We start from the raw sequence: 27,453 nt of genomic DNA on the forward strand, positions 1-27,453 counted from the left end.
CTCTTGTCTTCAGTCAATCACGCCACCCTCAATTACACACTGGAGTGAGGGGCGCATTGTGGTGAAAGATGCAAGTAGAACATAAAACAGTACAAGATGGATAATAGAGAGAGCAAGGGGGCGCTGAGAAGACCTTAATAACAATAGGAAAAGCTCTACAAGCTGATGTGGCTAATGTGCCAAACTCATTAACTTTAAAATTAAAACAAGCTCGCAGTTTGAGAGTGAAAGTAACGTCATAGAATAAGCGCCAGATGGAGACGATGAGACAGGTAAGCTAGCAGTGATGAACATCAAGATGCCAGGCGCGCAAAACAAACAAAATATAACATAACGCTGCCTGCAAACCACCGATCTCAAATCAATGAATTCTGCAGCATTATGGCATATAACATAATACGATAAAGTGCTTGGCAAATGGTATGTTGTGACACCACCTAAGTGTAAGGCACTTTGTCCTGTAGCCCCTCAGCAGCAGCAGCACTAGACCAGCCTGCTGCTGGCAGTGACAGTGAAGAAGAGCCAGTTCCAAGCGCCAGCCATGAGCCCATAGCTCCAGGTCGGGCAGTTAGGTTTGCTCAGTTAATGTAAATATTATAAAGAGTACGGTCTAGACCTGCTCTATAAGGAAAGTGCCCAGAGATAACTCTATGGTTTGGGGCTATACAAGTAAAACTGACTTGACTTAAAGATGATTAGAAGACGTTTGTAAGGACAGAAGACTTGACTTTAGATTCGGTTTAGTGTCAGAAGCAGTGCCAAATGGTGTGCACTTTGACAATTATATGCCATCGCACATTGTCCATCTTTGTGTCCGTAGACTCTCTCATTGGCTGACTTTCATTTATAAATCTGTTCTTGGACTTTTGCCTACATATTTGTGTTTACACATGTGTAGACACTACAGCCGATATGGCCTGCATTCTCAGGACATTATACAGAAGCAGGTCCCGAAAGTGAGAACTGAACTGGGCAAAAAGGCTTTTAAATTTTCTGCCCCGTCTACCTGGAATGATGTGCAGAAGGATATGAAACTGACACATCTTGTAACTCTGGGGGAATTCAAGTCAATTATAATAGACAGAGAATTGAGCTCAATCGGATCGTGTGATTGCATTGTTTAATCATGTTTTCCTGAAATGTGTGATTGTATTTTATTTTTGTCTTGTGTGTTGTGCAACTGATCTGCTTGTGTGCTGCCGTCTTGGCCAGGTCACTCTTGGAAAAGAGGTTTTAAATCTCAATGAGTTTTTTTACCTGGTTAAATAAAGGATATTGAAATGTCCTCATATTTATGAAAATAAATGATGTGTGAAGGTATACTTATTTGCTTATTACTTATTTCCTTTATTTGGCATGTCGAAGTATCCTGGAGCAAGCTACTGAACACAAAATTGCTCCTGCTGAGCAGGTGGGCACCTTGCATGGCAGCATCTGCCATCAATGTATGATTGTGTGTGAATGGATAAGTGTTGTAAAGCACTTTGAGCAGTCAGTAGACTGGATAAACACTACAGAAATGCAAGTCCATTCAGCATGAATTGGAAATTATGCTATTTTTAGAAAAATACACTGTGAATAACAAAGTAGTAGAGAATGCACTATAGCAGACTAGTAAGGCTACAATGACAGTATATCTCCAGTATATAAGGTTGTGAAGTTGGATGTTACTTGTGCAAAATAATCCATCCGACAACAGAGCAACTGAAGGTCAGCCTTTTTAAAAATATGGAAAATTAGAATGTGTCAAGAAAATTGCTATCAGTGCATCTTCTGTCAGCAGCACCTTCTGTGTTCTAAGAGTGAGGAAATCTGTGATCTACAGAATTAGCTGGTCGTCCAGGTGGAGGCAGTTTATATTTTTTTTCGGCCAAAATGATGTGGGGTTGTAGGGCGGTAAAGGTAGAAGCTCATGAGCAGCAGCAGAGCGGATGTATTTGTGCCCTCTAGGCGTCCAGTCCACCCCTCCTCTGGCATGATATGCAAACTGGAGAGGGTTCATCTGTGTTACTGTTACAATGCTAATTGAATTTTTATGATTCTCTTGAGGACCTTTATAACCATGGAGGTGAGGGCTACAGGTCTGAGGTCATTCAGGACCTTGGGGCTGCTCTTTTCGGGGGTGACAGTAAATATTTTGTCAGACTGTGCCTTCAGCTGGCAAGAACTGGAATAGTTACTGAGTACTCATTCTAGCTGTTTAATCAGTGTTTCGATATGTGGCCACAGATGTTATCTGGGCCACATACTGAAACACTGTGCTGAGCTTTCTGGCCTGTGTTCTGACCACAGTGTTAGTGTTAATAATGATGTGGTCGCCCGTGGTTAGACTGCTGCTGATATCTGCCATGATCATCTGGGAGGGAGTCATCAATACTCCAGCCACACAGACAGGTTTGGAGTCTCTGACAGAGTTAACTGCTGCAATGGTCTTAACCACCTGTCAGGCTGCCTGAAGGTTAACCTGTTTAAATGTTTGTTCAATATTGTTTCTACGGGCTATTTTAGCATTTTTAATGGCCTTTTACCTTCCTGTTAACTAGAGCTGCACGATTCTGGAAAAAATGTGAATCACGATTTTTTTGCTTTGAATTTATATCACGATTCTCTGGCACGATTTTTTTCACAAAATGTTTCTTGCACTGATGAACTTTAACAAAACAAAAAAAACATTGCTTTGGCAGAGGCATAGTAGTAGTTCTAGCATTGGAAGATAAATGATTTTTACAAAAGTAAAAAAAAAAAATTGAGACATGCGGCTGATAACAACTTCCCCTTATCATCATGTGCACATCAAACAGTCTGATTTCCTTAGAACTTAGAGCATATGGCCCTGAACACAGCACTTCAGAATTGAACGCTCAACTCTTGAATCTTTCATTGTATTCTCTACAAGGACATTTTTTTTAAAATGGACTTAATACCTCATCAACTTATTAGCCTTTTTAAAATTATTATTATTATTATTATTACCATAATTTTTGTTGTGGTGATACAAATACAATACAGTTCATTATTGTTTTTGTTGTTGTGACTTTATAAAGGAGTGAAATCAGGCGCTATAAAATGAGCCGTCAGGCTCAAATACAGCTCCATGATCCGACTGGACCATAAATCAGACTTAGCGGAAAAATGATCGATTTCCCGCAATTCTGCCTCGACCACTGCCCGCTGCTTATTGTACATGTCAGGGAGCGCAAATTCTGATTCTGAATCCCCTGCTTCACCGCTCCCCTGCACCAGTAGGGAAAGCTGAGGTCCAGGAGGTGAACCTATCCACCCCCCTCCCCCTTCCACTTCTTACACAGCCTCTGTATGTGAGACTCTCTCAGCAGCAGCAGACGCACCTTTACAAAACAGAGGGCGCCCAGCCGCCCGCTCCCCACACGGCAACATGTCATAGTTGACTTGATGTGTAGATGAGCAATACAAAAACCGGATGAAATTAATTCAAACAAATTTAAGGCAGCCGGTACTGGTCGGCACCAGGGTCGATCCGCCGAGATGACGAGATAAGCCCAGAGGTGGCTGCTACAGAGCCGGTTACTCTGGGCAACTGTCCACTCGTTTTTTGTTTTTTTTTGTGGGGGGGCGCTCAATGCGGCCCCTCCACAAATGCTGCCCTGGGTGACTGCCCCATACTGCCAGAAACCGCCCCTGTGACTAACAATAGTCATGGTGAGCAGTATATAATTTAAACTGTATGTTGAGTGTTTCAAAACAAAATACATTTGACAAATGGCATGTATTATTAGTTTGTATGAAAAGGGAATGATTTTGACTTTTACATTGTACATTATTATACTTTTATCAGTTAAAGTGAAACTCTCGCCAAAAAGCAACCGAGGCTTTATTTATGATTGGGTATGAGTCAAACCTTCACGTACAAGCACACTCATGACCAAAGAGGCACTTTTAAGATTTACCGTAGTTTCGTTTTGGGGCAAGCTCATTTTGAACGGGAGTACATAGGGCATACCACGACGGCATCAAAATGTCTATTTTTAGACCACTAAGAAGGCTCCACACATCATGAAACTTTACTGGTAGCATCACCAGGGTCTCTACTCATGACACGAGCAGTAAGAACATTGTTTGTGTACACAAAGTGTGTGAAAAAGACGGTTTTGAACTACTTACGCTTAGCTACTGGGACTCCGGCGCGCTGCCGCCATTCCAGGCAAAAAGTGTCGATCTCCGAGTGCGGCCATCATGACGGAGAGTAACGGTGGGACGCTCCTCGGGCTTATTTCCAGATGAATTCGCGGATAATTCGTTGTTCTGTCGTTAGTCAAAAGCAACACTGACGTCCATGTTGACAAGGGAGCCACATATTACAAACAGTACGGCATCAACAGCCGGTGATGTCACGTAACCTCTCGCGTGGGAGCGTCCCACCGTTACTCTCCGTCATGATGGCCGCACTCGGAGATCGACACTTTTTGCCTGGAATGGCGGCGGCGCGCCGGAGTCCCAGTAGCTAAGCGTAAGTAGTTCAAAACCGTCTTTTTCACACACTTTGTGTACACAAACAATGTTCTTACTGCTCGTGTCATGAGTAGAGACCCTGGTGATGCTACCAGTAAAGTTTCATGATGTGTGGAGCCTTCTTAGTGGTCTAAAAATAGACATTTTGATGCCGTCGTGGTATGCCCTATGTACTCCCGTTCAAAATGAGCTTGCCCCAAAACGAAACTACGGTAAATCTTAAAAGTGCCTCTTTGGTCATGAGTGTGCTTGTACGTGAAGGTTTGACTCATACCCAATCATAAATAAAGCCTCGGTTGCTTTTTGGCGAGAGTTTCACTTTAAGTACAGGCCCTGATGTCTCAGGGCTTTTAAACTTCCTGTTTTAACTTTTGCTGCCTTTTTTCACAGCGTTACTGGAAAAACAGACTTCATCAGTTGCAGCTTTTGTTTAACCTGTCTGTGCTCATTTGTGTGTACTGTGCTGCAGGATACATATACAGATGATTAATACGAATAAGCATAACAGTAAATCCGTGTAAGGCAACTTCCTCCACGCGTGCGTGCGTGCGTGTGCAGCTAAAGTGCCTCACTGTGCTTACCAACATTGAGTAAACCTGAGTAAGCAATACAATCCACCACTGAAAATTTAAAAAAGTCACGTATTCTCCATGACTCTGATGTTAGCCCTGTATTTCAGTTAATTATTAATAGTATGGTCGCAATACTCAAATTCTTTATCCCTCTTCATACACTCAAACGGCAATGTGAATGGGGCTACTATAACATCAACACTATGTTTTTCTCTTACTCATGCTGTGACACACACACACGCACACACACTAATCTTCACTCCCTTCACTCTTATCATGTCATTACATATACCATTATAACTGCTTTATGTAATTGTCTGTTTCTCTGTCTATTATGTCTATTTCTGTTAACTCCCAATGTCACTCTCTTTTTTTAACATGCTATTTCACCAATAAAAAAAATAATAAAAAGGATTCATGTGTTCATCACTCTAATGTTGCAGCATATTACGGGGAGCTCATATTGATTTATTTTATACTGCTGGATCAGAATCAGAATCAGAATACCTTAATCTATAACAGTACATCAATTCATGAGTTGATTGTTATTTTATTTTAATCTGAATCAGCAAAGGCCACTCTGAAATGTGCAGTTTTGCAACACATCACCCTTCACATATTATATCCTTCATTCCGACATAACGCCATTCCGACATTAGGCCCTAATTGTCGGAATGGCAACTTAAACCTTTAATGAAACATCCCATCTATTGAGGTTTCACGAGCATTTATTGAACTGAAACACGGAGCATACATAGCACCACAAGGTGGCAGTATTTCACATCCTGACCTGCATTAACCTGCATTGTCAAATTACTGTATTACAACACTCCCACTTAATTTAACAATAAACTTAAGTCTTACTTTCTTTAACTTAAATCACTTAGGAGATGTATTTAACTTAGACTCTTCTCTTAGACTATAAGTCCCCTTTTTAACAAACGTAAAAGAGTACTAGAATACTAGCAAGCCATTTTAATTCCCCTTATTTCCTTTTACCTTACTTACCAGTAGTCTTAACTTGGGCTCTAACAATACTAAACATTGGCCTACGACTTGTACTTATCTGAGTTACACAGCACAAAGTCCAATTTCTCTCCTAAGATACTCAAATTTCTGCTTTGGTAAGGGCTTGGTCAAGATATCTGCCCTCATATCATCTGTAGGACAGTATTGCAGTTGAATTTGTCCATTCTGCACACATTCACGAATGTAGTGGTACCGAATGTCTATGTGCTTTGTTCTTGAATGGTCAACTGGATTCTTAGCTATGGCAATAGCTCCTTGGTTGTCCTCCAGAATCACTGTTGGTGTAACGTCCATTCCTAGATCACTGAGAAGTCGTGTAAGCCAGGTACATTCTTGTGCTGCCTGGCTGAGAGCAACGTATTCTGCTTCAGCAGTTGACAGTGCGACTGTGTTCTGTTTCTTGCTGAGCCAGCTTACTGCTCCTCCACTCAGTAGGAAGACGTTCCCGGTTGTAGAACGACGATCATCCTGATCTCCTGCCCAGTCAGCGTCTGAGAAGCCGACTAAAGTTCCAGACTCTGACCGCTGGTACTTGAGAGCGAGGTTTGCGGTACCTTTCAGGTAGCGAAGAATCCTCTTCACAGCAGTCATGTGTGCAGTGTTTGGTTCGGCGTTGAACTTTGACACAGCACTCACTGCTTGTGCGATGTCTGGCCTGGTGGCCATTGCTGCGTACAACAGGCTTCCTACAATTGACTGGTAGGTACCTGGGTTCACTGGCTTACTGACACCATCATTTTTCTGTAACTTCACATTTGCATCAGCTGGGGTTGTGACCGGATTGGCTTTATCCATGCCGTATTTCTGAAGAACGGCTTCAATGTAATGCTTTTGGTGAAGGTACACACAGTTGTTTGTCTTGTCTTGAATCACTGAGATGCCCAGTATGTAAGACAACTCACCCATGTCTTTCATCTTGTATCTGTTTTTCAGAGCAACTTTCAACTCACTCATGCTCTGCAGTGACTCTGTGATCAGAATCAGATCATCGACATAAACAGCTAAGATCTCTAGCTCCTGTCGAGCTCTCACGAACACACAGGGATCTGATGTGCTCTGGTTGAATCCAAGATTTTTCATGAACTCTGTGAAAGTCTTACTCCAGCAGTGAGGTGACTGCTTAAGACCGTAGATTGCCTTTTTCAACTTGCACACCAAGTGCTCTTGGCCTGGCTTGACGTACCCGTCTGGTTGCTCCATGTAGATTTCCTCCTCTAGATGTCCATTTAGAAATGCAGTAACGACATCCATCTGGTGTACATGCATGTTATTCTGAACAGCAAAGGACAGCAATGCACGAATTGAGCTGAATCGTACAACAGGTGAGAACGTTTCATCATAGTCAGCGCCATACTTCTGTGAGTAACCCTTGGCAACAAGTCTGCACTTGTATCTCTCCACTTCTCCATCACTATGGTGCTTGACTTTGAACACCCATCTCGAACCTATCGGCTTTCTGTCTTTTGGCAATTTCACTAAGTCCCAAGTATCATTTTCAAGCAGGGACTCGTACTCCAAATCAGCTGCTTCCTTCCATTCCTTAGCATTAGAGCTCATCATTGCTTCCTTCAGTGTACTTGGCTCATTTACACTACAGACATTTGCATAATGTTCAACAGTCACTGTGTCTGCATATTCATCATAGCCATACCTTGTTGGGGGCTTTCTGACTCTGCCGCACTCTCTCGGAGCTTCATTGACTGGTGTGTCATCGTTGACTGATGCTCCTCTCTCATCAGGACCACTGCCAGCATCACTGTCTGAACAAGACACTTCCACTTCCTGTTTCCAGTCGAAGTCGGTCTCATTGAAGATGACGTCCCGGCGAATCAGAATTCTCCTTTTCTCCTCATCCCACAGACGATAGCCCTTTGCATTGTTGGCATATCCCACGAAGCGAAGCTTCACCGCTTTCTTGTCCAGCTTTCTCCTCTCTACTTCTGGAACATGTGCATATGCCACACAGCCAAAAACTCTCATGTGACTGATGTTCGGCTTTTTGCGACTCCATCTCTGGTACGGGGTCTGTTGCTTTAGAAGTGATGTGGGCAACCTGTTCTGCACGTAGGCTGCTGTTGCCACAGCCTCTGCCCAATACATGTTTGGCAGCTTTGCATGAGACAGCATACTCCTTGCTGCTTCAACTAAAGTCCGATTTTTTCTTTCAGCTACACCGTTTTGCTGTGGTGTATGGGGTACAGACATTTCATGGTGGATGCCTTGAGCTTTCAGGTATTCCTGGAATTCTTTCGACGTGTATTCCCCACCGTTGTCTGTTCTCAGTCTTGCAACTCTTTGTCCACACTCATTGGAGAAGGTTCTCTCGAACTCCTTGAACTTGCTGAGCACTTCACTTTTCTGCCTCATGAAGTATACTTTGCAGCATCTTGAGTAATCATCAATGAATGTCACGAAATACTTTGACCCTCCTATGGATTCAGTCTGCATGGGACCACAGACGTCACTATGAATCAGCTGCAGTTTTCGCTTTGAGCGTATTGCTCCCACTGACTTGAATGGCTTCCTAGCCAGCTTGCCCTCCACACACGCTTCACAGAAGGAGTTCTCTTTTTCGGCAGAAAAGTCCATTCCACTCACCAGAGGTTTCAGCTCCTTCAGCATGGTAGTGTGGCCCAGTCTTTGATGCCATAGGCTGGCTGCAACTGATGCACTTCCTGCTGTATGAGGGACAGGCGTACTCCCTTCCACATCCAACTGGTATAGTCCATCGGATCGTTGTGTTCCCATCCCGTGAAGATCTCCATCTTTTCCACGAATGTAGCACCGGGCCTTCTTGAACTGCACAGTATTCCCTTTTTTCACAGCAGCTCCCACTGAGAAAAGATTCCCTGACAACTTGGGAACATACAGCACATCGTACATTGTGACATCTTTGACATCACTCACTTTGAAAATCATTTTCATTTTTACAGTGCCGAGTCCTTGTGCATCGACTACTCTGCCATCGCCCAGTTTCACTGACTGTGGCTTTGTGAATTCCTGGTAATCCTGCAGTATTTCTTTTGAGCATGTCATGTGTTTTGACGCTCCAGAGTCGATTAGCCATTCGACCTGTTTCACTTTTTCATTCTGATTTTCTCTGACAACAAATGCACTTTCGTTTGCACTCTCAGAATTTTCATTATCCTCATATGTCATTTGTTTAGCCTTGTGGGTTTGATTTTTATTTTTTAACTTTGGACAATTTCGTTTCAGATGTCCCTCTTTCCCACATTTAAAACATTTCCACTTGGATCTGTCGATTCCCTCAGGCTGTGGATCCCCACGCACTTGAGTTTGCATCGCAGAGGCGGCACCTGGTGGCGCAACACTGGTACTGCCGTTTGCCTGCACTCGCTTTTGTTCCTCATTTACTAATGACTGCTGCACGAATTGAAGAGTCAAACTGTCCATCTTTGTCTCCAGGGCAGTGACAATTGTTGCATAGCTGGATGGAAGACTACCTAGCAATGTCACAATCTGATCCTCCTCCTCAATTACAGCACCAATAGCACTGAGCTGATCTGTTAATTCTTTCATGCGCTTCAAATGCTCGGTTATCGTTTCTCCTTCCTTCATTTCACACCTGAAGTACTTCTTCTTTAGAAACAATTTATTTGCTAGAGTGTCTCTCTCAAAATGTCCCTTCAGCGTATCCCACGCTTCTTTAGGTGACTGGCAACTTGTAATCAGGTACAGTTGAGATGTACTTACATTAAGCACCAACATTGAAAACGCTTTTTCTTTCTTCCTAGCGAATTCGGCTCGTGCAGCTGCGTTAGCATCCTGTGCTAATGTTTCCGTCTCCATTACCATGCCCCATAGACTTTTAGCTTTCAGCAGGTGCTCGATCTGGAATTTCCACGTAGCCCAGTTGTCTGGTCCACTTAGCTTGTCGATAAACAGTCTGTCCTCCATTGTGAATCACACAACACCGAGTACTCCACACAGAATCCGTGTAAAACAACTGTTTTTAAGCTTATTACTAGAACTGACTGGGACCGACTGGGCCCATAACCTATTGAGGTTTCACGAGCATTTATTGAACTGAAACACGGAGCATACATAGCACCACAAGGTGGCAGTATTTCACATCCTGACCTGCATTAACCTGCATTGTCATATTACTGTATTACAACACCATCATTCCGACATTTTTTGCCTCCTAAGGTCGGAATGGTGGTATTTATTTCTTTTTTAAATGTCTTGCCATTCCGACACATATTTTAATAGGGTTAGGGTTATGGGTTGCGGATTATGGTTAAACTTTGTCAGAATGCCGGGACGTTCGCATGTCGGAATAGTGGTATGTCGGAATGGTGACATGTCAAAATGGCGGTATGTCGGAATGGTGACATGTCGAAATGGCGGTATGTCGGACTTTTGGGATGTCGGAATGCAGTCCCGGCGGCATGGGCGGGCATTGGCGGGCCGTGCCCGCCCACAGAGTCAGCCGTGCCCGCCCTGGGCTGGAAGCTGTTTATTTTATTTGGGTTTTGTTTATTACCTCGGAGTGGCCAACGCTCTATTATTCCTATCTCGATTTGTCGATCATACAATTCAACCAACGAACGAAGGAAACGTGCTGGCCAATTACAGGTGGTGGGGGGGCGGGTCACTGAGTCATCCTCATGAGAGGGTAACGCTGTTAGTACTTGACGTTCATGGTCGCAGTTGCTCATAGACTCGCTAGTTAGCTGTGGCGTTCGCATGGATTAAAGTTCTCCGTCGCTACGACGGACTTCCGTCATTCAAACTTCACAGAGGCGACTTGTGAGATCAATGTAGATCGGAGAACTGTTGGCTGATGTTTATTGACAGATTGTCACACTCTACAGCCGATGGTATCGTTAACAGTGTGCTCGCCTGACCAATGACAGTGCAGAGACCCACACAGGGCGGGATCTCAACACGGAGCGGCGCTAAAGTTTAGCTGCTTAGCTAGCAAGGACTCGTCGCGCTGCTACGTTATCAGCTGAGTTTAGTCAGCACGTGAGAACTCGTCTGACACAGAGAGTCTCCTGTTGTGTGCTACATGTGTGAAATAACAACTATAGTCTGGACTTTGTCTGCAGTGTATCAGTGTAAACGGCTTCATTCAGCGTCTCTCCCTCCCCTCTGGCACCGTGAGTTACCATGGTTACAGCCCTGAAACTTTATACTGATGATCAATAATAAGCTTTTGGTTAGTTTGACTGTACAGAGTCATGAATGTAGCCTGATTGTAGCTCAATGCTGAAATCTTGTATTATAACATATAGAACAAAGCCTCAGAGCTTCTTTGATCATTAACATGTTAGTGATGACAGAAAGTGAGAACTCGCCATCAGACTGACAAGGCTGCAAAAGTTGCTGCTTGTATGATGTATTTTTCTGTTAAACGATAAGAGGCTCACTTTAAACAATATTATTAATAATAATAATTAATGATAATGATGATGAGAAGAAGTAGAAAAATAGCGTACTGAAAAGTTCTGTAGATGGTTGATTATTTGAAAGAGTAAAACTTGATAGAATTTGAATAAATGCTTGAGTTGAATAAATGGACACAGCACTACACTATTTTGTTTGTTTGTTTTTTAGATTTTGGGATGAACTGCCCCTTTTTAGTAAGAGGAAAATTATTTCTCCGCACTGTAGGAGTGGTCACAGAGCCATTGTTCAGCCTGAAGCAAATAAAATGTAGGTTGAAAAAGTTTGCCCCCCTGAAAAAATGTAATGCCCCCCCTTAAATTGTTTTCTGCAGCCCGGTCTGTCGGAATGCCAGCATGTAGCCAGTGGTTACACCTGTCTGCAACTGTGAGGCCGGCTGGTGGACATTCCTGCAGTCAGCATGCCAATTACACGCTCCCTCAAAACTTGGGACATCTGTGGCATTGTGCTGTGTGATAAAACTGAACATTTCAGAGTGGCCTTTTATTGTGGCCAGCCTAAGGCACACCTGCGCAATAATCATGCTGTCTAATCAGCATCTTGATATGCAACACCTGTGAGGTGGGCTGGATTATCTCGGCAAAGGAGAAGTGCTCACTAACACAGATTTAGACAGATTTGTGAACAGTATTTGAGGGAAATGGTCTTTTGTGTATATAGAAAATGTTTTAGATCTTTGAGTTCAGCTCATGAAAAATGGGAACAAAAACAATTGCATTTATATCTTTGTTCAGTGTAGTAACTAAAGTTTGCAAATACATTTAATAAAGTAAAAAGTACAGTATATACAATATTTACAATATTTGCCTCCATAGTGTAGTGAATAGAAGTATAGAGTGGCAGAAAAATGGAAGTACTAGTCAAGTACCTCACAACTGCTGTTGTTTACAAAAAAGTAAAAGTACGGTACCTAATAATTTCATCACTTATTGTGATAGATTCTCATTGTTCTGTTTCTGTTGTCCATTTCTAAATGAGCAGACTGTGACTGCAGGCAGTTTGCAGAGGAGCTTGCCAAGGTGATCGGTCGTCTTTTGCCCTCAACAAAAACTATCCAAAGGAACAGAGGTTGGCGCAGTATACTGTACAGACATTCAAAGGTCCTCTGTGATGATTTGGACTTTGTGTGTGGTATTTTACTGTGCTTTGGGCCTATGTGCCGTTTATGTGTTCTCAAAAGGGGTTTGCAGAGGCTGAAAAAAAAAGTTTTTTGTTTTCTTTTTGTTTGTTTGTTTTTTTAAAATATGAAGAAATATGAGCAGAAGTGCTACCTGGTGTCTGGCAAGAAATAAAGTGCAATCGTATTTCATTTGTTAGTTTCAATAAGTCATTTAAGAGAAGGGAAAAAGATTTGCACTACCTGTCAAAAACGAATCATATAAAAATGTATAGAAACTGCTGTTTGCATTTTTGTATTTTTATATCAATGATTGAAATAAAAATTAAATTTTCAGAATGATTGTGGTTTCTTGTAGTACTTGAACGTTGTAGTGGCCCTCCTACAAGATGACAATACCAGCAGTGGCCCCAAGTTAATCTGAGTTTGAGAGCCCTGCTTTAAGATGATTAGCATGTTGTTTCAGTTTTTGAAAGGCTGAGCCTCATTTACACTTTAATTTGACTTTTTTAAAGTGGAGTTTGAAACTAATGATACTGACTGCCTAAAGTAACACCAGCAAGGTCACCGAGCTCATCTTTAATAAACTTGTTAACAATGCTGCCATCTGGCATTTGGTCCTTAACAAGGGGAAAAATACTGTACATTGCTGCTTTCAAGTTGGTCTGGTTTGTGTTCAACAAACTAAGAGCTGTAGCTAATATATGCAGACTGATAGGTAAGTCATTCACTGGTCAGTTCTGGTAATCTCATCCTGCATCTTAAGCACTACATGGAGCCATGTGGGGGTTTCAAAGTCAGTTTGGTGTCACAAATAGAGGACAGAGAAATAAATATTCTGTTCAGAACAACTGGACCTCATAAATTGTGACAAACAGAAATGGAATGAAAAAAAGATATAGCTTATATAGCTAAGCATATTGTACCATAATATTGATGGGGACAATTACTGTGTGGTTGTTACAATTAATTTGTTTCATTCACTTTTTATTGGGGAACTGTTAAAGTACAGAGTGAGACACAAGCTCAACAAACTTCTGTTTTAACTCTCTTTGACTTCTCTGATGCATCAGGGAAAAAAACACCACTCACACAGTGATGCACATCAGTGTTACCATGGACATAAAGCAATATTAAATATAGGGCTCTGCATTGCTTGTAAAGATCAGGACTGTTTATAATCAGCGAGTCAAGAACAGTTTGATTTATATTACCTAACATACAGCATACGACACCCTCTGTCCCTAAAGCCTCGATCCAGGACAGACATGCAATAGAGGATGTGTGTGCAGAGTAGAATAGCGTTGTAAGTTTAAAGTATGGACCATCAGAATGACAAAATTAATGATAGATTGTCAACATATATACAGAATATGGATCTGTGATCCAGCAACTTTCAGGTGCCACCAAACAGAACTGAGCCACAGAAGGCCACAGATCAGCTGATGGATATAATAGTAAATTAGCTCAAAACACATCTCATACAGTCCTGTGATTGGTCTGCTCTCCTTTCACACTACAAACAAACCGTACAAGAGTCCTCATGGAGGCAACAAGACCCTCCTTTACAGTCCAGCAGAGTTCCAGTGAAAGCTTTCATACCAGAATAAACAACAACTAATCAAGCAAACACCAGAATTAATATAACTGAAGTGTTCAGGTGTGAAAGCACCTCAACACTTGGTTTAAAGCAATGGCTCCAGCTAGCTGCTGAGAGACAAATTCACTGACATTAAAAGACAGTGTTTATTTCAGGTGGAAACAGACAACTTCCTCCACCCCTAGTGTTTCCAAGTGGCATTATTGTTGACAACCCAGATCTCAGAACAAAACCTCATTTATTCATTTGAACAATTCATTCATTCATTCATTTATTCATTCATTCATATAGATAGAAATAGTGCCAGGCTGCCAGCCTGAATCGATCTCCTGTCAGCCCTAATTTTTTTGAGATTTCATGTCTGGTTTCACAGTGAAAGTGACGTTTATAGGGAACTGATCTAAACGCTGATGGTGTCATTATACTATAGCCATTACACTGTGCAGTCAAGTGAAGTCTAATGATAGTAGTTAAAACTGCCAGTTTATTTTAGTTTTATTTTGCGAGTGTAGCCCATCATTCATATCATATAGATATTCTCACGTTTCCACTAAAATATGAACATCATTTAATCTGAGGTGAGGGGCCATGATTCAGTGTAAAGTTAAAACAATGACGCCATCTGGTGGTGAAGAGGTGCAAGTTATTCTCCACCTCATTTGGTCATGTTGACATCCAGCTCTAATGTGATGAAGGTTCCTCTCTGACCACAGAACAGAAGTTTGAAAACATTTAATTTGACTTTTTCTCACATTATGTATTTTTCTTCAGAACTTTCTTAGTCATGATCACTCAAAGAGCTGCCAGCCACAAATACATCTTTACATCTTTAGGCCCTAAAAAGTTAAAATATATAAAAGATTCAGACTTTTACAGTAGAATTTGTGACAAATTCTTTAAAAATATTGGTTCATTTTATAACTATTATCTATATTGTTTCTATTTAGAGATCAGTGTTTTAATGAGCTTTTTTTCATTACCGAGGCAAACACTTACAACAGTGTTTGAATGCACTGTATGCTGGATAAAAAACAACTATAAAAAAACGACGTAATGACTAATGACAAGTGCTGCACTATGCATGTCAGACTGGATCAACAACAAGCTGGAACAACCGTCCCTGCAGCTCACTTAGAAGGACAAAAGCAGAAGTAAAACCAAAAGCAAACATAAACTAGCAGCCACTCGATATTATTATGAGTTCTCATTCTAATGAATGTTACCATACTCCCACATGTACTGAGATCAGTCCGTCAGCCAGGCTGAGACTTGAACTTAGTGCCTAACATACAAAGAAAAGACAACTAAACTGAACTTTGCACCTGGATCATAGAGTGTCCACTCCACTGACAAGTGCACACCACAGAAACATGCAGCCAACCTTGCAGATTTAAGTGAACTTTTTTGTTCACTTAAATACAAAAAAAGTGTGCCAGCTTGTATTTCTGACACGCACACAGACAGCAGACATAAATAAGAAAGCCACATGAAACACTTTGCAAAGTAAATTCATGCAGTTAGTTCTTACCAGCAGTGCGATCTGCAGCAGAAGGAATGTGTTTACAACCAGATAAGACTGAAGGAGCGGCTTGTGGAAAGGGCGGGAAGTTGTTCACTTCCGTCTTTGGCGACTTCACTGGGAAGAAAGCCAGCAGACAGAGGGAAAGGAAAGTGGAGTTACTTCTCTTTTTTTATGTTGAGTACTGGAACAGAGTGTGGATAAAAACCTCATAATTTAGTGTGCAGTGAAGGCTTATTCCAGTAAATAAAACCATCTCAAGTACAGTGGGGGTGAAACTGGGGGTTCTGCATGCTGCTTTAAAGAGGTTCTAACAATGATTGAAACAGTTTACTGGATAGCAGATTGTGGATGGTGGTGCCCATCCAGTGGTGAAAAGCTGCGGTGACAGCTGTGTGAACACTCTGAGCAGAGTCAGCTAACAGCTGTTAACAACATGTAGCTGCAGCAGTTACAGACTGCTTTCAGGAAACTGTAAATCAAAGAGAGTTGAGTCCGAGCAGCAGGCGAACGCCAGAGGGAAAACATTTTTTTTTTTTTTTTTAAATATGATCCAGCTTCAACCAAATCATTGATGGTTGGTGCTGTGTGCGATGTACTGACGTAGAGTGTTGTACACTGTGATCCTGCAGAAACAAGGGACAGGCACACCATTCATCCTGTTGCAGTACACTGTACCATCAACATGATTTAGATGCTGTTATTTGAAGGTTTAAAAAAAAGTTACAGTGTTGCTTTATTTTCATGCTATTTTTATGATCTTTGTTTTATGAAATATATAAGAGTTTGAAAGGATGGGGACTAGGCTACATGTAAAATAATGTTGGCTTTAAGTGCCTATGGTGTTTGAATCGACAGGGCTGAGAGGGAGGGACTGCAGTGTGCATCCTCCTCCTTTGTCCCATAACAGCTGTATTGTCTAAGGATTTTGGAATCCTTGACAGAGTAGAGGTTGGCAACATTCACTCTTGTACAATATTAAAAAGACAGCAAGAAGGTTCAAACAGTATTTTATTTAACACAAAATGAAACACACAATCCAACTAACATGTACTATATACAGGTGTGTGCGTGTGTGTGTCTGTGTGTGTGTCTGTGTGTGTGGAACTTCTGTAAGTAAATTAAAAAAATATCTACTGTGGCTACACAGATTGATAACCAAATAGATAACAAATAATTAATTTTTAAGTTCTCATTTAGTTTAGATCGCATTCTTTCCCTCATCAAAGAGCATAAACATACATGATGGTTGTAACCTTTGTGAAGGCAAAATAAATATTATCATCACGTTGAGGTACTTGAGAGATTTGTTGTTGTAACTTTACTCTGTGAAGGTTCAGAGTGTTTGTTGGAATAGTGTAGGATAGAAATTCTGCTGTTCAAAAACCTTGAGCAGAAATTTCTTAAATATTGTCTCTATGTGCTGATAGACTTTTTTCTCCTTTATTTCAGTCTTTTCTACAGAGACACAGATAACAAAGTGGGATGGAGAGACTGTGACCTTACAGATGGACAAATCGATGATTCCTGTTAGTCTAGTGATCTTATATTGGCAAGATTGTAGAGATAGCCCTACAGCAATTATCATCATCACCAACGGAGAAGTCACTTTTGTCAATGGGACCAGATTTGAAAACCGGCTACACACACATGTAGAAACTGTGTCAATTGCCATCTCTAACCTTACCATCGGTGACAGTGGGATATTTTCATTCCTCAATTCCTTTCAGGATCCAATCCACAGAGATTTAACCTCACTGTCCTTGGTGAGTGACCTCACAACTTCCAATTTCTTTCATGTAATACATCTAGCCGTTCACCTTAAAAACTGTCGACACCTGTTGTTGAAGATCTGAGCAGGTGCAAAGGTTCTCAGAAATATTACTGCAGCCTTGGGTTATAAATACATTTCAGTGATTTAATGATGACTAAATGTTCCCACTGTATTATTTGTTTCTTTGTGTGTGTTTTTTCAGATAATTCAGTTCTTGTTAATGTACTGGAGGGGACGAATGTCACTCTGGATCCTGGATTAAAGCAACTACAGAAAGAACATACTGTCAGCTGGACACAGGGTCAAGATTTTGTTGGGAAGCAGATAGCTCAGTGGAAGAACTTCACCATCTATATCGAGAAAAGCTTTGACGTACAGCTGAACCAACACACTGAGTATCTGAGCAACTGAGTAAAAAAAAGGTCATACTTGCAATTATTGTTAGGGCAAGTTGAGTCAATGGCTCATTTTAACCCTAAACAAAGTGTAATAGGCTACATATATACAGAGTAACCCGTGTATTTAAAGGTTTACTATGCAGGATTTTACTAAAAAACAATGTATCGATCCATACAAAAATAATCCCTCTAAATCATCACTTCTGTGGTGGTGTCTATATCACAGATTGCGCCTTCTGTCTGTATTGTCTTATTTTTTTTTATTTTCCTGCATTCAGGACATTTGTAGGCGTCAATGTTTGGCAGTGGTGTGTATCCCACAGCCAATAACAGAGTGCAAGGACAGGGTAAACATAGCAACAAGGTTAAGCTTTGTTCACGCTACGGGATTTCAGCCCTGATCTTACTATGCATCTATGTGTATGGAGCAGGCACAACGATGGCCGATAGTTAATATCAGAATACATACATAAAAGCTGTTCAGTATTTGTAGCTGTGTCATCCGTGGAACCACAAAAACTCAGTTTTCAGTGCAAAAATTATACCTGCTGCCCACACTTCCTAACCCATCCTCTCACCCATATTCTTTTGTTTCCTCTTTTTTTTTCTTTTCTTTTTTTTGGTGTCAGCAAACAGACAACTTGGATGGCTCGGACAACTTAAGTCTAGTGTCACGTCTTGCGTGTGTGATCCTGTAATGGTGCTGATCAGTCATGTAGTGTGCAAACCACACAGACTCTTCTTTACGAGGCAGGAAGTTGTGTAGTGTGAACAGTACAGCGATCATTTAACTTTGAAAGTTGTGTAATGTGGCCAAGGCATTACATTGCAGGCTCAGCTGTCTCTTCTGCACTGTCTGTGTCTGGTCTGGTTTGGTTTGTTTGACCAAGAGTGGGGGAGGGGCTGAGATACTCACACACAGAGCAGGGAGGAAAACAGGTTGAAGCTAGTGCTTCTGCTGAAATCACACAAAATCTGGTATTGCAGCTCCTTCCTGCGGGTTGGTGCAAAGGTGTGGGTGTGTTTAGTTGTGGTCTAGAACATAAAAGAGAGCAGAAAGACAAGTGTTAAAGTCACAAGAAAGACAGAACTACTCTTTAGAGGTATATCAACAAAACAAGTAGTGGAAGTTTACAGAACAGGTTATGCCAGACTAGCAAAAGATCATCAGATTTTGATGATAACATGGAGTTTGAATTTGTAGGCCACATCAAGAAACTTTCAGACCAGTTTCATGGACTAACTCCCTTGAAATACAGAGAACATGCATGTAAGTTAGCAAGCAAGAATGGCATTTCTATACTCAGAGTGGACCAAGCAAAAAAGCAGTTCATTCTATTTTAATAACTTATTTTTATATTACTAAATTACAACCCTAGATTATTTTCATGCAAAATTATTATTTTAAGGGGTTTTCTGCTAGGTTGCGATTGGTTTTAGATCTTCAGAAAGCGCCACCACCCATCACGCTGAACCTCAAAATTGGCTCTCGTCTGATCCCGGTTAGTGTAAAAGAGCTGCCTCATAATTGACCAACACCCCTCAAGAGCCACTGCCTTCAATAGATAGAATGCTCCTCAAGTTACCCTGTCCTCATGTCCCCCACCTTGGGGCAAGTTGTGCCACAGGACTACGTTCTTTTGATGGGTCATTGTTCTTAAACAATAATCTGACTTGACTTGTTTTGTTATTTTTCTTTTTTGAATTCCCCAAATGTAATTCAACTTTTGACACGATACAACAATAATTGAAATGCATGCCATGTAGCTTTGTTAAGTACTGGGCCTATGTTTACCCCAGTCAAATAGTTGACCTGGCCTGCATTGAGAAGAGATTTGAGTTCTGTCATAAGTTGTTATGCTGCTTCTATTGAATACATTTGATTAACTGGGTTGCTTGTGTACACCAGCATAGGTAACTCATTACAATTGATCATTAAAGTTACTTTTATAATTACCGCTACAGTGTGTGTATATCGTTGCCAATGAGAGATATTTAGCTCGATTGAGTGTGTGAGACACTCGATCGCACTAAATATCTCTCACTGCCAGGGCATGCAACTGTTACTCCCTTATTTGTTTAAAATGTTGACAGTGAACTGTTCCCCAAATGTACACTCACACATGGAAAAATGCTTAGGAGAGTACAATAAATAAAGAAAATAAAGAAAAATAAAATGTTGTGTAGTTCTTCAAGTTGTAAGGTGCATGTTCTCATAGATAAAGATTAGACAAGATTATGCTGTCTTGCAAATGAGTCAGGATTTAAATCTTGAATTTATCTCTTGGAAGGTTGATGTAATGTAATGTGAAGGTAATGTTTGCAGAGTGGCACAGTGGTTTTGCTAAGTTTGACAGACATGTGTGATCTGATTTAAAAATCAACTAAACACTAATTAACTGCTACTAATAAGTTTGAATGAGTGTTATGAAACAGCTCAATGATGTCCTTTTTTGTCTTGTAGAACCTGTTTCCAGACCACACATCTCTACAGGACGGGCCAATATATCAACACATTCACTGAATGATGAGAACTGTTACCTGACCTGTTCTGTGAAAAATGGACCTTATGTTAATGTTACCTGGTTCAAAGGAAAGGATATCATAAGCCAGACCAGTAGCAAGGACATTTCATTCAACCTCACCCTCCCTCTGTTGATCACAAATCAGGATGAAGGCATCTTCAGCTGTGTGGCAGCCAACCCTGTCAGTAAGGAAGCATTGACTGTCAACTCCACACTATGGTGTCCACCTCATGGTACAGGTACTGCTAGCTCTCCCTCCAGATGACTTTATGGTTTTGTTCAGATGCAAGTTAGCAGCTACTATTACATTTCTGTAGTAACAATGGATGAAATGACTTCATGTATGAGACAGCATTGCTCATTTGAATGAAGCCACAGATAATAACAGTATTACTTTCAGTTCATTCAAGAACTCAACTGATTCAGTTCAATCTCACTGCTCTCAGTAGCGTCATTTCCAACACAGCATGCAACAAAAAGCTCTGATGAACTCACCGTGCCTGAAAGTCACTACATGGCAGTCAAAGTTTGTGTCCAGCTGGTGAAATGGCACATTTAGCACCAAGTTATTGAGACCAAATCAGTGTTAAGGAAGAGTAAATATCTGTGTTACATTCAGGTGGGCAGAACTGCAACTCCAAATAAATGCAAACTTTATTCCATATTGCTAGATGTGTACATAATACACAATCATTTGACATCATGGCTATCATAACAACTTTATATGTGTTCCTCCTGGCAGTACAGTAGAGCAGGGGCCTCATTTATAAAACGGTTCTTGTATTTGTACGTGAACATCATCTTATGATCATTTCCAATGGAGACCTTAAGTTTGATTCATTAAAGATGTTGAGCATGAAAAAACTTTCCTTAAGCAGGTTCTAAGCATCCCATTCATTCCCCCGTATATAATGTAGCCAAAATGAGGGTTTGGTCAGGAATAAAGATGGACCAAAAGAGAAAATCAAACTTTTTGGGAGAGGAGATCACAGCGATGGTTGAGGGAACACATATTATTTAGTGGACTACATAGTGGGTTGACAAACAAAGCCGCACACGCTCCTTGGTAGTGTGTCATTGCTGCACATTGTTCATATAGCATATTCAAAATCCACAAGAGGCTTGGACACGTGTACCAAACTGCGATAACCTGGATCTTATTTCTAGCATAAAATATTATCATTTACTCACCCAGATAACTTTGGTGTCATTTGAAGTCGTTCGGACGAAATTAGATCCAGTGTAGTGCCGCTATATCCATATAATGCAAGTGACGGGGCACCGAAACACAGCCTCTATATAACACATTATCTGCCACGAAACAAGTTCATTTCACCAATATTTTGTTACGATATGCTAGCGCTATTCCCCTCTGAGTCCGGGCTCGTCTGTTATCAACATCCGGGGTCAAACTAGCAGTAGCAGCTACAGGTAAACAAGCTGGCTGTCGCGGGTGCGTGCGCAGCTCAGAGATGACATCATCCAGGTCACAGGTAGTAGGTCAACCTATAGACCCCGGATGTTGACAACAGACGAGCCCGGACTCAGAGGGGAATAGCACTAGCGTATCGTAACAAAATATTGGTGAAATGAACTTGTTTCGTGGCAGATAATGCTCATAGAGGCTGCGCTTCGGTGCCCCGTCACTCGCATTATATGGATATATCGGCGCTCCACTGGATCTAATTTTGTCCGAACGACGCCAAATGACACCAAAGTTATCTGGGTGAGTAAATGATCATATATTTTGCTAGAAATAAGGTCCAGGTTGTAAAAAACGGCAATTCCCCTTTAAGTCAAATTTAGACATTGCTAAGAGATAAGATCATTTCCACATCAAAGTAAGGTTTATAAATAACTACTAATACATTATTTCTTCTTTAAGTCATAAAATTGGTCTTAATACTGTTTTATAAATGAGGCCCCTGATAAGTATAACCCAGGGATCGGCAACATTTTTTTTCCAGAGTGCCATACTGACTTACAAAATCTAAGCAAAGGGACCCGAATGTGGCAATTGAATGGAAACATTAAACACATAGTGCTGAATTATGTTAAACTAATTCCAGACGCAGAACAGACGTTCAGCACTGAATGAAGAAAAGATCAGGCGAACATTTATTATTGATGAATAAACATGTGGTCTTACACTTCATGTACAGTGTATGTCACATTAACCTATGAGAATGAATTATATGAATCACAACATGAAAAGCATGTCTACACATGTAATTTGGCCTAATGGAAACAGTTGAGATGTCACCTCTCCTTGCAGAACCATCAAAGTCGAGCGTATTTCAATCTTTAACAATCATAAGAGAAGCAGCTAATTAATTTGAGTGACAATAACATCACAGCCTAAGACTTCAGAATGTCTCTAAAAAAGTTTCTGAAAAATGAACCAAGACTTTTCTGAGATAGTTTGATGATGATATATGGTGATTGCAATGGTGCATGGCAATTATATCATTCTGTTGTAAATGTGTAATTAGATGAGATGGATATCAACTCACTTTGTGATTAGATGGGATGATGTTTGGGCTATGATCATGTTTATGGTCAAATTGATACAAAATAATAATAATGATAATATAATAATACAAATAATGCAACAGTTTAACCATTGTCATTCATTTACAGATCCTAAATGGATGCCGTTGATTACTGGATTGACTGTTGTTGGACTGGTGTTGTTTGGATTGCCTGTCCTGGCTTGCTGTCTGTGCAAGCGACGAAGGAGGGAAGGAGGGGGTAAGTGAATGCAGTTCTTCTTAGTTTTTTTTTTTCATGTTGATCTTTGACTGTTCATTATTATAGCTGACAGAGTTTTCTGTCAAAGGACCAAGGCCTCTGCATAGCCAAATGTTGTGCCTGTTTGTTTTTTTTTCTCTAGATTGTTTCAGTTTGGGAAATATGCCGGAAGGAACGCCATCTTAGCCCACCGAAGCTTCAGAGGTATCAATGACAGAAAATGTCACATATATTTTTGTATAAAAACTTGTGTAACTGTCCTCTGCTCCTATTATTAAAGGCACACAGTGAATACAGCAGGTGGCGATCAGGTATACAGTGTATACATCTGACTAATCAAAAATAAACAATTAACAGCTTTACAAGTAATAAATAAATTATATATATATATATACACATATATATATATCAGTATCAATATCAGTATACTGTCTGTACTGTATTTTCTGATTTTCTTTCTATGCTGTTTCTACACTACATACTTAAACTACACCTGAATTTGAGAGCCTGTTTTAGCTTGAGTCGTTGTACTTCTTGCATTTACTAAACACAAGCGTTAAATCATACTTAAAGTCTTTGATAGTGTCTAAAGTCTTTCACAAGGTATAGTAAGACAATTTTCTGACTTGACTTTTGGATTCAACTCTAAAATATGTGTGCATGTGATTCTATATTGAATAAAGTGTCCCATTGAAACATAACAACATAATGTTCATAATATGTTCTTCTTTCAGGGCAGTGATGGATCAGTTGAACAAGATGTCCTGCTGACAAACAACTGAGGAAGACTTCATCAGCATCAGAATAAATGAAGAGCTTTATTTTTCTCTCACTTGCTTTGAGAGTGTCCAACAGGAAGTGAGTGTGGGGGAGAGGGAGGACAGCCATCTGAAAAGATGCTTCAGCTGGACTTTCAGGACTTTGCGTGGTGGAAACCTTCTCTTGGTGACATGACCTGAAAGGCAAAACCCAGACACCATTTCCCTTTGAAATCAGGCTAAAGACCCAGAAGTCTAAGCCTGATATGACTTGCATAGTTTCATGTAGTGTAATGAATAAGTTGTGTATGTTCATTTTACTATTGAACAGAGGGGTTTATTACAGCATGTTTTAACTGCGGTGGACATGTCATGGTTGATGTCATATAATAGCATAAATCTAAATGGGTTTGGGAAACAACCGTATGAATCTCCAAGCTGTCATAGACTGTGCTCTGTATTATATCATATTCATGGGTGTTCCAAGGTTTTAACAGAAGTTTTATCATAGTCATCTTTCACCTCAATAGGTGGTGGGTTGTCTAAACTACGGCATCAGTTGTGCATTTCTGTAGGAATACTTGTGGGTTCAATCATTAATAACTGTCCCATCAGGCGCTTTTAAACATTTGTCTTGATCATCAGTCTCAGTTATTTAGTCTCGACTAAACAAGCCAGTGATGAGAATGAACCTCAGCCTTCACTGACAGATGTAGTTATCCTGGTTATAATCTTTTTTCTTCTTTTTTTTTTTTTTTTACATTGTCTCACCTCTCTTCTTCTATGAGGATAGACTTTAATGTGTACTTATTGTAAATAAGCTTTCGGTCACACGAGATGTTGTCATAACTCTGAAGTCATTTAATAGACCTATCAGGTGTTCTAAAGAATTGAAAGAGTGACTGGAAAGAATACATTTTATGTATCTTCAATTCATGTCATGATTTCTGTAATGCTTACTTTTGGTAAAAAAAAAAGCTTGCTGTTGCTGCATGTTACCTTCTAAGTATATAATGTGTGCACGGTTATGGTCAGGATGGAGGCAAGCTCAAAAATGTCAAAGATGTACAGAAACTTTCTATGTAAACAATTTATCACAATCTGTGTGTGAACACATCTAAGTAACTATAGTGACTATAATGTTTCAAACTCAAGTCCAGTATCATCTACAACAAGTTTATGCAATCTGTTGTCAGTTGTGACCTCTGATCGCAGTAACTGAAGCAATTTTATCCTTTATCACAGTCTCCTTCAGTCAGTTATCTCTTCCTGTTGATGTCATACTTTCAGTGGGAGACATGAGACTTTTGTCCACACTGAATTTTGAACCATACGGTTATTGTGTCTATTACCAGGTGGCAAAAGCTGCTGAAATAAGATTCTTCACAGTAGTAAAATTCTGTAGGCATTGGCTTTGGACAGCAGGGGGTGTAGGTTCACTGTCTCTGCTGAGACATCAGGGGCCACTATAGATGACAACTTTGAAGTTAATTTGTAGTTCCTTTAAGATTTTTGATTATACAGTATATGATATAAAAAAAGTGTAGCTTCAGTTAAACTATCCAACATTGTATGAAGCAGATGTATGACAGCTGCCACCTAAATCTCCATCAAAAGGTAATGGCCGCGTTTCCCAGATTTGTTAAGAAGCTCTTAAGTGCTAAGATCTTCTTAGGAGCGCTCTTAAGAACGCTGTGAAAGAAGGATGTGTTTCCCAGAGTCGCGCTTAGCTTAAGAAGATCTTTCACTAAGAAGGAAGTGTAAGATCGAGCTGACCCACTCTTAACAGCCTTCTTAGCGACCAAATGCTCAGTGATCAAGCGCGTCAGGGAAATTTATATCCTCCACTTTTCGAAATAGTAAAACAATGCTCAGTGTTGAAATGCGCTCATAGCTGCGGACCACTAGCGCAAGAAAAAACAATAAGAAAATGGTAGATGAAAAAAAAACGTTTTATTGAATTACACATTTAAGTTTATAGTACGGTAAGTTTATAGTACTACACATGAAAAAACAACAACCCTGTGGCATTTCACAGATATCAAGGGAACGGATGTATTAAACTCAGCTGAACCTCATCCAGAGAGGCTTCACCTGCTACTCTACAGTATATAAATGCGTTGTCAAAGTCCGCGCGTGTGAGAAACGCACAGCACATTCTCGCTGCGAACCATCAGCGTCGCCGTGCGCGAAGCCAGACGGTTTACATTAATGCTGACGTGCGTCAGCACTTCTCTCCACTGGACGTGCTGTCAGACCGGGCTGTCCAGGCAAAGTACCAGCTGCTCCGTGCGGAGATGCGACGGCCGTTGGATCTCTTTGCCTGGACAGCCCGGTCTGACAGCACACACACTTACGCGCTGATAAAGAGGTGGGTGATCGATTTGCCTGGCATTGATTGATTCAGCACAGCAGCAGCGCGGTGGACAGCTCCCACTAAGAGCTTCTTAAGAAGCTTCTTTGGCTTGATCTTAAGGTTCCCCTAAGAAGGCAGTTAAGAACGCATCTGGGAAACACCCGTATCTTAGTGCCCCTTCTTAGCCGAACCCTTCTTAAGAGCCTTCTTAAGTCCTTAAGAACGATCAAATCTGGGAAACGCGGCCAAGGTCAATAGTCCTCAGTGAAAGAGACACAGGAACAGGTTGTGTTTGATTAAGAAACTTCTCAAACCCTCTTAACGACTTTATTACTATACAGTCTCACTGAAACTTTCTCTGCAGTGGAACATGAAAGTAAGTTGGTTTATATGAGCTTCTCTTCCTCTCTGGATTCCGGTGTTCTATAGCTTGTAAATCAATACTTTGTTTGGTCTTATAAATTGATAAATAGATTGTTTTTACTTCAAATGTATTGTGTCACTGTAGTGATTTTGTGATTATTTAGCTAAAGGTCTATCTACCATTAAAATGGCTTTAAAACAATTTCTCCCATGCTGCAACACAAACATTACGCTTTGTGTAACTGCGTGATGGCGTCATCGATGTGCAAATGAGCATATGGCGTCATTTGGAGCCTGTGGCAGCTACTTCCATTGGAAAAGAGTTGGCAATAGTATTTATGACATGCCACAGCAGATAACACACACAGCAGAGGAAGGGAAACATACAACTAAGAAGAACTAACTAATTATATTTCAGTGTGTGCCAGTGGTTCTTTAAATAAAATATCACACGAAAAATATATAGTAATTTACAATTAAAGTGCCAAAAATGTGATAAATGTGATTTTTTTTCTTTCTTTTTTAAAAAGAAAGAAAAAAATAGTTCACAGGATACAAATTAAGCCTTTAAACATCACACACATCAACATGTGGGTAGTTGCATTGCATTAAAGCGTTTTTATGAACACAGTTCACAGTCAGAGGCAGAACATTTCAGCCTCTTAACAAATATAACAACAAACACATCACAATGCATTAAATAGTAGGATAATACCAAATTGTCTGTCAGTGGGGTCGTTTTATAAGCTCAAGCTAATTTTAACCAAACA

At 40.6% G+C, this 27,453-nt stretch overlaps 1 long non-coding RNA gene across 1 annotated transcript in view; it reads right to left on the bottom strand.

Moving 5' to 3' along the window:
• LOC311256068 overlaps positions 1-15,834 on the bottom strand; it is a 36,010-nt gene extending 20,176 nt beyond the window's left edge. The window contains exon 1 of the long non-coding RNA XR_014622437.1: positions 15,768-15,834. This is a non-coding gene — a long non-coding RNA (uncharacterized lncRNA). The remainder of the gene's footprint in view (positions 1-15,767) is intronic.
• Positions 15,835-27,453: the final 11,619 nt, after the last annotated feature.

Source organism: Pagrus pagrus, assembly GCF_965226575.1.
Source record: "Pagrus pagrus genome assembly, chromosome: 4".
Classification (NCBI taxonomy): Eukaryota; Metazoa; Chordata; class Actinopteri; order Spariformes; family Sparidae; genus Pagrus; species Pagrus pagrus.